The following is a 12,593-nucleotide window of genomic DNA, read 5'->3' on the forward strand; positions in this document are numbered from 1 at the left end:
TTTGTATGTTTATTTGGGGTTCTAAAGGGATGTGGGACTCTGCCAGGACAAAGACCTCTCATTATACATATTCAAATTGGAAAATAAAAAGATATGAGTATATCGTGTTCAAATTGGAAAACAACAAAAATGAAGAAAAGTTAAAAGAAGCTAAACAAATAAAATGCAATATCCCCAAAGAGAAATGAAAACAAAAATTTTGTTGGCTTTCTACTCAGAAATTATTCAGGCAAAAATAGAGGAGATGGAAATATTCCAAGTGTGCTTACATAACACTTGTGAAGGACGAGTGTCCAAAACACACAAAGAACACTTAAAAACAACAGCAAAAAAATAAGCAAACAAATTAAAAAGTAGAAAAAAGACAGGTGCAGACACTTACCAAAGAGAATATAAAGGAATAAGCAGCAGGCAGATGCTCTTCAGGGAAGGGGAGATTAGAACATATCCCTGAGAGACATAATGAGATGCTGCTGCATCCTGTAGATGGTGGGAAGTCCAAAACCAAACAAACTGCATGCTGGAGCAGGTGGTTGGGACTGGGGAGCTGCATTTGTTTGTGTGTGTGTGTGTGTGTGTGTGTGTGGGTGTCTGTGTATGTGTGTGGGTGTCTGTATATATATATATATATATATATATATATATATATATATGTTTAGTGTGGGGGGTGTATGTATCTGTGTGTGCAGGTTTCTGTGTGTGTGAGTGTGTATATGTGTGTGTGGGCGCCTGTGTGTGTGTGTGTCTGTGTGTGTGTGGGGTGCCTGTGTGTGAATGTGTGTATTGTGTGTATGTGTGGGGGTGTCTGTGTGTGTATATGTTTACTGTGAGGGTGTATGTATTTGTGTGTGGTGGGGTGTCTCTGTGTGTGTGTGTGAGTGTGTGTATGTGTGTGTGGGTGCCTGTGTGTGAGTATGTGTGTGTTTGTGTGTGTCTGTGTGTGAGTATATGGGGGTGCCTGTATGTGTGTGTGTGTGTGTGTGATGTCTGTGTGTGAGTGTGTGTTGTGTGTGTGTATGTTTTGTGTGAGTGTGTGTTGTATGTGTGGGTGTCTGTGTGTGTGTCTGTGTGTGAGTGTGTGTATGTGTGTGTGTGTCTTGTGTGAGTGTGTGTATGTGTGGGGTATCTGTGTGTGTGTTCACATGTGTGGGCACATCTTTGTGTACATGTGTGTATGAGGAGACTTGGGGTTAACATTGGGAGTCTTCACCACTCTCTACCCTGATCTTTAATAGACAGGTCTGTGAATTGAATCTAAACCCTCCCTCATAACCAGGTTTGCTCTGGAGAGTCCTGTTGGGTGCTTCTAGTTGGGTGTAATAGTTGTAACTCATGTACCATAGAATGCAAGATGCTAATACCAGAAGTGTGTGCTGTATTATTTCTTTACACTGTGTAAATATATGTCACTGTGACTGGCCAATAGCTGGACAGGATAAAGTTAGGCAGGAGAACCAGATGAAGGACACTGGGGAGAAGGAAGGCAGAGTCAGGGAAGTTGCCAGTGAGACATGGAGAAGGACCAGGAGGTGAAGATAAAAAGAGAGGTAATGCCACAAGGCAGAATGTAGCTTAATAGAAATGGGTTTATTTAAGTTTTAAGAGTTAGTAATAAACCTGAGCTATCGGCCAACATTTATAATTAATATTAAGCCACTGTATTCATTATTTGGGAACTGTAAGGCAAGAAAGAAAATTCTGCCAGTGTGTGTGTGTGTGTGTGTGTGTGTGTGTGTGTGTGTGTGTGTGTGAGAGCATGCGCATAAGCGTGTGTTGAGGATCTGGGTTTTGTGAGAACTTTGCTGTTTTGCTCAATTTTCCTTTAAACCCCAAGCTGCTCAAAAAAAAAATCTGTTTTTCAAGTGAAAAATAAAGACCTTCTTAGACAAAATCAGAAAGAAACTCATATCTAACAAATCAGTCCTGAAAGAAATGATGAGTTTCTCCTGAAGTCCATATGGATAAAAGACCTCAACATTAATCCAGCCACACTAACCTTATAGAAGAGAAAGTGTGAAGTAGCCTTGAACATATAGGCACAGGAGACCACTTACTAAATTTAACACCAGTGACAAGACACTGAGAGCAACAATAAAGAAATGGGACCTCCTGAAACTGAGATGCTTCTGTAAAGCAAAGGTCATAGTCAGGAAGCGGGAAAAGGTCATCACCAACCCCACATCTGACATAGGGCTGATCTCCAAAATATACAAAGAACTCAAGAAACTAGACATCAAAAGACCAAATAATCCAATAAAAATATGGGGTATAGATCTAAATAGAGAATTTTCAATAGCAAAATCTCAAATGGCCAAAGGACACTTAAGGAAATGCTCAACAGCCTTAGTCATCAGAAAATGCAAATCAAAACAACCCTGAGATACCATCTTACACCTGACAGAATGGCCAAGATCAAAAACTCTGATGACACCTTATGCTGGAGAGGATGTGGAGAAAAGGGAACACTCCTCCACTGCAAACATGGGTAGTAAATCGATAATGTCATGCTCTGCCTGAATGTGGGTGGGGGTGTTAACTAGAAAGCTGACAGAAGTAGTCTCAAAACAATGGGGGGTGGGGTGCATCTGATGTGAGGACTGGGGCCCGGACCACCAAGAAGAAGCCAAAGTGACATCTTCACTTCCTGTGACTATGTCACAGCAACTTCAGTTGACTAGCAAAGGGATTTGTGACAGTAGCAGTCTTTAATGATGGGTTTAGTTGTGGACATTTGATTCTAAAAAAAGGTTTCAGGGCATGGAGAGAGTTTATGAACCTAGAACTCTAAAGAGAAGTTTGTGTTGGAGAGAGAAGGCCTGGAAGTTGTTGGGGAAAGGTGGTGAAGAAATTGTTGGCTGTATTTTTACCACAGATGAAACTTTCTGATGGGAAAACAATTTTGTCTAGCAGAAGTAACTTCACAATGAGGGAGAGGAAGATACAGGAGCTTTAACTTGAGCATCTCCATCCCACAACCCTGTTTCTCTATCTGCCTATACTGATCCTGTCCATGACTCTTCCCATCTTGAAGAATTCTGGAATATTCCTGTTTTTCAAAGGAATTCCCTCTGAGGAAGCTCACTGTTTACAATCCAAACATTCCTGGTTAGAGACAAAGACAGGGGGACTCCTTTGTCTGGGCAGGAGACTGCTTTTCTCTGAAGGCAACAACCCACCCTTCTAAACTAGACCCGAAGGCACACCTGGGTGGGATGCTGACACCTCCCTCCTCCGTACCCTTGTGTTCCACACGTCACTGGTACAAGTCTGGCTCCATGACTGGCCATCCTCTCCTGTGAAGTAGCCACTGACATCACTTGTCCCCTCCTAAGGGGGTTTCCCCACATTTCACCCTACCTGACCCACAGCTCCTGTTTCCTCTGGACCCCAGATGACACTTTAGTCTAAAGCCTTTTCTAATTTCCCACCAGAGGGAAGCTGAATGTCCATTGGAAGTGACCTCATTCTTGGCATCTTCGCCTTCCACCCCCAGGCACATTGTCATTTCATTTGTATTGCCTCTGGGGTCCTCAACTGTGCAGGGACCTGCTCCAGGGCGGACACCAGGGCTCAGGCTCTCACCTCTCACACTTTCTCATGTAACAGCTCATCTGCTTGTGGAATACATTTGTTTGTGATTACAGGCTGCAAACCGTACCACTGCACAGGGCCTGTGGAATGGCCCAGAGCCATAAGAAAACACATTAGTAATTTTTATGACCCTAATACACCCATGCAGGATTTCCCCCAAACAGAAAACACGCACGGATTTTATTGTCTTGTATGATTAGATACCCCTTATGGTTGACATACATATATTAGAACTAACACAACACGGCTTTCCAGACTTAGTGAACTTGTTTTTCTCTCTGAGGGAATCTGAGATACACAAGGAAATTGTTTTTGTTTTTTTAACTGCCAGACTGCTTGACCATTCCCTCATTATAAGTAACTAACTTTTCCTTAATGAGAAATAATTAGTTGCTTCTGAGAAAACAATGCAATGACAAGACTGGGGACTCCTGGAATTCTCGTTTCCTTTTGAAAGTCATCACTAGCCCAGGGCAAGCTCTGGCTGTTTTAAGGGGGTCTCATCATCCAGTCAAGCTGTCTGCATAGAAGATGACAGCTCCTCATAGGTCTACTTAATCAGGACTTAATAAGGAATATACATACTACATAGAGAAGCCATTACACCCAGGTGTGAGTACACACTTTTAATCCTAACACCTGGGAGGTGGAGGCAGAAGGTCACATTGGGCTACAATAGGAAGCTCCAGGCTAGCCTGGCCTACAGAGTAGATAGTGAAGCCCTATCTCACAAAAAAAGAAAGTAAAACACAAAACCAAAAAGGAAGAGAAGGAGAAAAAGGACAAGAAGAGGAAGAAGAAAGAGAGTTGGGAGGAAAAATGGAGGAAGAGGAGGAGGAGCCTGTTACAGATGGCTATGGCTGCTGTGCTGTCTTCCAGGAGGCTTTGGGACACAGACAAGAGAGAACCGGAAAGGTCTAGGTCCTCCCAGGAGAGCTTCGTCAGAAACTGAACTGCTTTTCCACAAAGAAGAAACTCACTCTGAGCCTGGCTGTTCCTGAAGCCAGCACGAGCTAATGTGGAGTATGCTACCCGGAGTGGGGAGCCTGGCCATTTAAGAATATGAGTGGACGGCAGATATGATACTCCAGGGAGCAAACCTGCATGAAGCATTTGAATGCATAATCAGTAGTTGGCATGATAGTTCGAAGGCTATTTAAACATGCTGCCTGCCTCTCCAGACTCTTTGAAAAGTACGCACTTCACTGCGTGGCAAAGGGTGAGACCCTGACTAGGCACCCTGGTTTTAAGAGCCAAGGGTAGACTAAGCAGAATAATAAAGGGCAGTGATATTTGTGTTTTACTACATGAATTTGCTGCAGCTCTGGCAATATATTTGCTAAGGCTCAACTATACGAATGTATTTGGGGAGCAAGAGGAGGGGCGATACAATGAAAGAACGCGCGCGCGCACACACACACACACACACACACACACACACACACACGCACACACACACACGCACACACACGGGGGGGGGGGGAGGAAGGGCAGCTTCCAGCCCTGTATTCTACTTCCTTTTACTAGCCTCCTCTTCCTCGAGTTTCTAAAACCTTTCAAAATACCAGCACACCGGCCAGAGACCAGGTATCCGGCACATCAGCCTCCCTTTTTTTCTGAGATTTCCTGCATTGAAGAGTGAAGTGATGTCGACTAAATTCACCCACCGTAAGGAATGGCATCTGCACCTAACCTCGTGCGTGCTCAGGCGAGGCTGCCCAGCACATGAGTAGGATAAGGATCCACGTCCAGGTCATGCGATCTGGGTGACACCTTAGACGCCTCACCCTGAACTTACAGCGGGAAGCCCCTTTGCATCCTGTTTGCCTCCTTGTTCTTAGTTTGAGGTCATGTGACCCTGGAAAAGCACCCGCTGATTGGCTTGCCTCACCAAAGTTCACTTGTAGTTTATGAGATGAGGAGGCGGGAGCCGTGACCCAGGCCACTTTGCTCAGTTCGCAGATGAATGCTTAGTGGTTGGTTTTGCTAGCTCCTCTCCGCCCCAAGTTTGGATATTCTTAGAAAAGGAATTAAATCAGTGAAATCTTCTCAGGTTTCCCTTCCCCAAGGGAGGACAGATTGAGAACTGTTGGGAATCAAGTCCGCTCCTCCCTAATCAGCCAGCCCCGAGAAACCCGAAGTGCCCCCTTCCTTTACAACCTTTCCAGTGTAGCTTCCCCTCTCTGCTGCGTGTGCGGGGAACCCTCTCGGAGAGCTCACACAGTGAGTGTGGGTTGTGCACTCGGTATTAGGATCTAATCATTGCCCCGGGAGGACTGAGAAAATGAAAACACTGGCTTCGAGCCCACCTCCTGGCTTCATGCTTGTCAAGACCGGGATCTACTAGCCTTTTAAAGAAATACTGATAATAAAAAGCAGACAAAGAGAGCTATGTGAACTGGCATCTAATCAATAATTTTCTGAGCTTCCCCCCCCCCTAAATTACTCAGAGGCATGTGAGCAAACAAGATTTTAGTGTTCCAGGGCCTGTTGCTTTCTTCAGACCTTGGATGACATACAAGCCTCCGCATGGCCAGGAGCCTCTTCTTTTTCTGAGATGTTTCATTATTTCCATCATCATAGATGAGGTCACATTCAGTGTCATTGACGAGGATACAAATAGAAACTGCCACCCTATGAACCCAAAGCTTAAAGTACTTAGGACAGGGGTCCCCTCCCCTTTGCCCATGGGCTGGGACAAGGGTTCAAGGTCCCAGACTCTTTGCCCAGGCCATGTTGGGTTGTACCCAGGAGTAGGGAGTGTGTGTGTGTGTGTGTGTGTATGTGTGTGTGTGTGCGCGTGCACACGTGCATGTATTATTGTTGTGTTTGTTAAGTTTGTTCTGGTTTGTCTCCTGCCATCTTACCATCCCCCCCCTTTCTCTCCCCTGCCGTCTTCACGCCCCTATTTTATTTCTGCCACAATTATTGAAAGCATGCATCTGTGATTTTCCCTGAGTGCGGGCTAGTTTCCCATTCTAACGTGGGTGTGCCTGGTTCCCTAAGATGTTCAACAGCTTGTTGAAGCTGATGTTGGTTTGACCTCTCATCTGCAGTTGCTATCCCTGAGTTTTCGGACTGTGACTGCCCTTGGCCACCTTTGTTAGAGGAGAGCTACAATGCCAGAGAAAGGGTAAGGCCCAGTGCATTATCTTAAAAAAAGACTGTATTTCTGTTAATAATAATAATAATCCACTCAGTCGCCAACCTTGCACCTGAGATGTATGTGGCCACTCCCATCAGCCAGTTTCAGTCACAAAAAAACATCCCTTCTTTCAAAATGAGATCAAGAAAACTCTATTCCTTCATGTAGCCTGCCTTCCAGAAATTTAACTGCAGCTTTCCAAGGCCTGATGTAAAATCCTATGGCAAAATTCCAGCCAGGCTCTGACCCAGAGGGTTGTGAGGGCCAAAAGTGCTGCACAGAGTTGCCTATCGTGTCTGAAGCTCGAGTTGAACTCGGTGTAACTAATGGGAGCTCACTTCCAGCCCGCCACTGAGAGAGACCACGAAGGCTTACCACGCGATGCACACTTTGCTAGTGGACTCCCAGGCCTCTCCTACAGTCTCCATGCAGCACACAAATCCTCCCCTTTTGTGGCCCTTTCCTAGGCCCACTGATACGTGACTCCTCCCTGTTTACACTCTGGAAGTCCCACATGCTCACATTTGTGGGTGCTGAGCCAGGGTGGAGCTGGGATGCCATCCTGTGCTGATTCCTTTGTCTCAGATCCCTTGGGCCTCTGTTTCTCAGTCAGTATCCAGGGGCAGAAATCAGTTTTTAAATATTTTCAGTATTATTAAGTGATTTGAATACATACATTTAAAATGTCCCAAGCCCAACATGTCCTCCTTTTCCAGTCATTGTCCTCGGCCGATGAATATTTATAGACTGTTTTACAAGGAAAGGGCTTGCTGTTTTAGTTTTGAACTAAAAAAATTAAATGAATGTGTATGTATGTGTGCTTGTTTACTTGTATGCACACTACACACATGCGGTGGCTACAGAAGTCAGAAAGGGTTGCTGGATTCCCTGGGACACGAGCTATAAGTGGCTGTGAGCAGCTTGATGTGGGTGCTGGGAACCTCCGTAAGTGCTCTTAACCACCGAGACAGCTCTGCAGCTCCTGTTTCCAAACTTTGTTTAGCAGAGCAATGAGTCTGTTGTGACATTTTGACAATATGCTTATTATATTTTGTTTTTAATTGTCTCCCTGCCCACTGCCTTCTCCTGTTCCCTCTTTCTTCCTCTTCTGGTAATCCACCCTTCTGCTTGTATGGCTGAGGCGTTCCATTACCTCCCCTGTTTCCCTTCCTCCCCTGCTTTATATCTCTTCTTCCTTCTCATGGTCTTCTTTCCACTTTCATGTCCTATGAACACACACACATGTGTACACCACATACATACACACATACACATATTCACACACACACACACATTCTAGATTGCACATACAAGAGAAAACATGCCATATCTGTCATTCTGAGTCTTTCTTGATTCATTTGACATAATTACATCCAGTGCCATCCCTTCCTGCAAACACCATAATTCTATTCTTTGCATCTAAATAGAATTCTGTTGTGTATATGTGCCACATCTTTCTTATCCATTAATCTGTTAATGGAATCTAACCAATTATTGTGGAGGTTCTTGGCTCTTCGGCTGAGCTCCCCTCTGTGCCCTTTTATTTGCTCTTTACCAGCAGCCCTTGCTGCAAGGCTCAGCATAGGAAGCCCCACTAAGTTGCTCTGGCTAAATGGATAACTTTGTGCACATAGGCACTAACCTATCTTGGATGCTGAGAGTTAGTATCTACGCATTTGTACTGGCCGGCCTTTGGAGTTCTGACAGGATACACCCTCAGCTGCTGCCAGTAAGAGCACCGCCTGTGCACATTCAATGTTCCCTTTTATGCCCACCCCCAGTCTCTCTCTCTGCCTCTCTTCCCTCACCCACTGCTCCTGTGCCCTGAAGCCAGTCTCCCCATCCCCATTCCCCTTTTTACAATCCTTAATAATAATAATAATAATAATAATAATAATAATAATAATAAAAACCTCCGCTTGTACTGTGCCTCATGGTGTCTTTCTCGAGCTGCTTTTTAAAATTACAACACTGAGCAAAACTGGAGGCTGATGGTACGAAGTGATGTGTCTAGTGGAGTGTGGCCTGACTTTGTCCCATCAGTCCCTGTTATTGTCTTTGTTGGTCTGTGACTCTTACAGCCACTGTCCAGCTGGTACCGTAAACAGGATTGCTTCACACTATCTTATTGCACCAGAAACTCACTGTGCTATTTATGGAGAGAACAGGGATGAGTGACCAGTGTGCTTTTGCCTCTTGGCCTTTGGAACGTAATCTAGAGTTTGTTCCAGAAAACCTCACACAGATTTGTATTTGTGTAAAGAGGTCCAAAGACTTCATTATTTTTTGGGAGCTCCAGTATTTGTCCTGTGCTGTGCAGGGTTCATCCAGCCCTACTCAGTAGAGCTGACATGCCACCAAAAACTTAACGCCTTGCCAGCCTCAGGCCTGAACAAGTCCAAAGAGACACCAGAAAGCATCTCTCCCTAAACCTGGAGGAAAAAGAAGGCTAAACTTAATTGACCTTGAGCTGAATGGGAAGGCAGCCGGTAGTTCACACAAAAGGAAGGAAGGTGGCCTCCAGGAAACATTGCCATAACCTCAGCCTTCCCCAACCTGCAGCGTCTCAAAATGTGTGTCCCTGCTGCCATCACTACCACTTGTCATGCTTGTTCACGATGAGAAGCTGATGTAGAAATGCCGGTAAGTAAAAAACACTGTAACTTCGCCATTTTAGTTAGTCTGTTTGGCCAACAGTTGTTTTACAGATATGTCCACACAACTAACATTCTTGCTCAAAATTCCCAATCTCGCGAGGGAAAGTTACAAAGGGGCAGTTGGGGGTCCTCGTCAGCGTCATAGTCTTTGTCTCCAGGCTGGACATCTTTACGTTGTGTGGAGTGGTGTGCTAGCATGCTAAGACTCCAGCAGGCTCTGCAGAAAGAAAGGTATTTAGGTGGAAACCACCACTCCAAAGTAGGTTCCAGCTCCAAAGTGGATTCATCATTTTCTAGTCTTCTCCGGTGTTCTAGTTTGACTCAGAGTTTACCCTTCTGGATGATAATCTATCACTGAGGGATGTCAGGGCAGGGACTCAAGCCAGAACTAGAGTAGAGACCCTAGATGTGGAGTGGGAGGGAGAATAACTATTTGCTAAAAGTGAATTATTCTCTAGGTATGTTACATAGGATAAGGGCTGGATTGTACTCCTCCCCCCCCCCCCCCGAGTAACACTCATATATGGAAGTCGTATCCTCAAGTAACTCAGAATGTGTATTTTGAGGCAGAACATTATTTTTGTTAAGATTTACTTATGTATTTTATGTATGAGGGCATCAGATTCCACTGAGATGCTCGTGAGCCACCATATGGGTGCTGGGAATTGAACACAGAACCTCAGGAAGACCAGCCAGTGTTCTTAACCCCTGAGCTATCCCTCCAGCGGTGGAAATTATTATTTGTTAGTATTTTTTCTTAGTTCTTTGGGAGTTTCATACAATTTGTTTTGATTATATGTAGTATGTAGTCCCTCCCCCAACTCCTCCCAGGCTCATACCCTTTTCCTACCCACACAGCTTTGGGTACCTCCCTTCTCCTTCATTTAAACCCATCAAGCCCAATTCTGCTACACATATACTCTGGGATGTGTGTCCTTCCACTGGAGCATGGGTGACCTATCAGAGACCACATCCTTAAAGGACACTGAATCTACTTCTCCCAGTAGTTATCAGTTACCAATAGCTTCCCCGGTTAGGGCAGTTAGGGATGGATGAGGCGTCTGCCTCCCCTCTCCATGCTGAGATAGATCTGGCTTGAGGTTGCATATGTCTTGTGCTGACATAATCACTGGGCGTTCATGCCAGCAGCTGCCCTGAAGTGTCGGGAAAGCAGTTCCCTCAGGGTCATCCATTGCCTTGGACACTGGCACTCCTTCAGTTCTGTCTTCTGAAATGACCGCCAAGCCTTGTGGAGAGATGTGACACTGTTCTCTCCCAAAGCTGAGCATCCCAGGACCTTATGCTTAGTGACTTGAGCAGCTGTGGTCTCTGTATTAATCCCTATCCACTGAATGGCAGCTTCCCTGATGAGGACTGGGAGATGCAAAAGCTATGGCCATGAGGGCAAGCGGTTAGGGGTTGGGTTAGCACTGCAGCTATTTAGCAGAAAGAGGTGGGACTTCAAGGAAATGACTGAACGCACTGGCATGTCCCACCCTATCTTGCAGACCTGAATATTTTAATCCTTGTGGGACAGAGCATCATGAACCAGATCTTCTCTTCCAGAAGTCAGGAGTCATGGTGAGGTCCTCCCAAGTGCCTCCTGTCCTAGTTGAAAGAGGAGATGAGGATATAGCATTCCAGAGAAAAGATTATGAGAAAACATGGAGAAGAAGGCATCACGAGACAGCAGAAGAAATCAACAGGCCTCCCTAGCACAGTGGTACACACTTGGAATCCTAGCATTCAGAACGGTGGCGCTGACACATCGTGAGTTTGATGCCAGTTCCATGCCAGTTGGACTTTCTAGTAAGACCTTACATCTAAATCAACACGCACACACACACACACACAAACACACACATGCACGCACGCATGCGTGCACACATATGTGCACACACACACACACTCACACACTCACACACCAAAATGAACAAACAATAAAAACAAAAGAAAAAAGAAAACTGATTCTGTCAATATCTTGACACTGAATTTCTAAACTTCAGATCACCAGAAAATAAAATTTCTGTTTTTTTTTTTTGTTGTTGTTGTTGTTTTTTGTTTTTTGTTTTTTGTTTTTTTTTTTTTTAAACAGTGCCCTGGCTATCCTGGAACTGGCTCTGTAGATCAGACTGGCCACGAACTCACAGAAATCCACCTGCCTCTGCCTCTCTAGTGCTGGGATTAAAGGTGTGCACTACCAAGGCCCTACACAAAAGTTCTGTTTCTTAAGCCCCATACTCTATGGTACTTTGTTTTGGCTGCCTTAGCTAACAAATACAATATATGTTCTCCAAGTGAGTCATTCCTACAAACCAATACCATTGCCAATTTATAGGTAAGCAAACTAGAAATCTGAGAGATACGTTAACTTGTCTAGGGTCTTACAGGTGGCCACACAGCATGGCCAAGCTTCCAACCCTACTCCACCTAAGAATATCTGACATATGGTAATATTTTAGTAAATATTACATTTTAATAAACATTAACCAGTATCATTTATTACTGCTATGGACTTCAAAAGGATATTGGCTAACTTAGGTCAGCTAAATTTTACTAAGATGACTAAGTGTATACAGATCTGTGTAGATAGTTGACAGAAAACAGAAAGGAAACACACTGACTTAGAGAAAAAAAATATGTGGCCTGAGTCCTATAAATACTGCTTGAACTCAGCAAAATATTAGCTTCACCAACTTATATGGTACAGGATGTTAAAAAGACCTCCCTCCCCCAAATGGCATTCTAGATGTCAAATTGGCTACAGGCAGACTGAGGCATGGGGGGGGGCGGTGTGCTCTTATAAGATCAGTGTTAGAATACACCCAATCTAAAACCCAAAGCTCCTTCTGCAATAAGACATTAAAGTTCCCCGTCGCGTACTTTACGGTAACCTCTAGCACATCTGAAGATGAGCCTTTGTGCTCACAGTTGCTGTACGCTGACATCTCGCTCTCTGGCTTGGCAGTCCTCTATTAGTTTTTCTCTCGTGCATGGCATCAGAGCACGTTGACTAGAACAAGTCATTGAGAAAGCAGACGCCAAAATAGCATTCAAACTTAACTTCCAGTGAAGGGACTGTACTGTCAGACAGGCCCAAGTCATGGGGACCTCTGGTAACTCTAAGAGGTTTTAGTATTTGTGGAATTGACCTGTGCATCAATTTTTTTTTTCTTGATTTATTCAATTTCTAAAATCGT

Source organism: Phodopus roborovskii, unplaced genomic scaffold, assembly GCF_943737965.1.
Source record: "Phodopus roborovskii unplaced genomic scaffold, PHOROB, whole genome shotgun sequence".
NCBI lineage: Eukaryota > Metazoa > Chordata > Mammalia > Rodentia > Cricetidae > Phodopus > Phodopus roborovskii.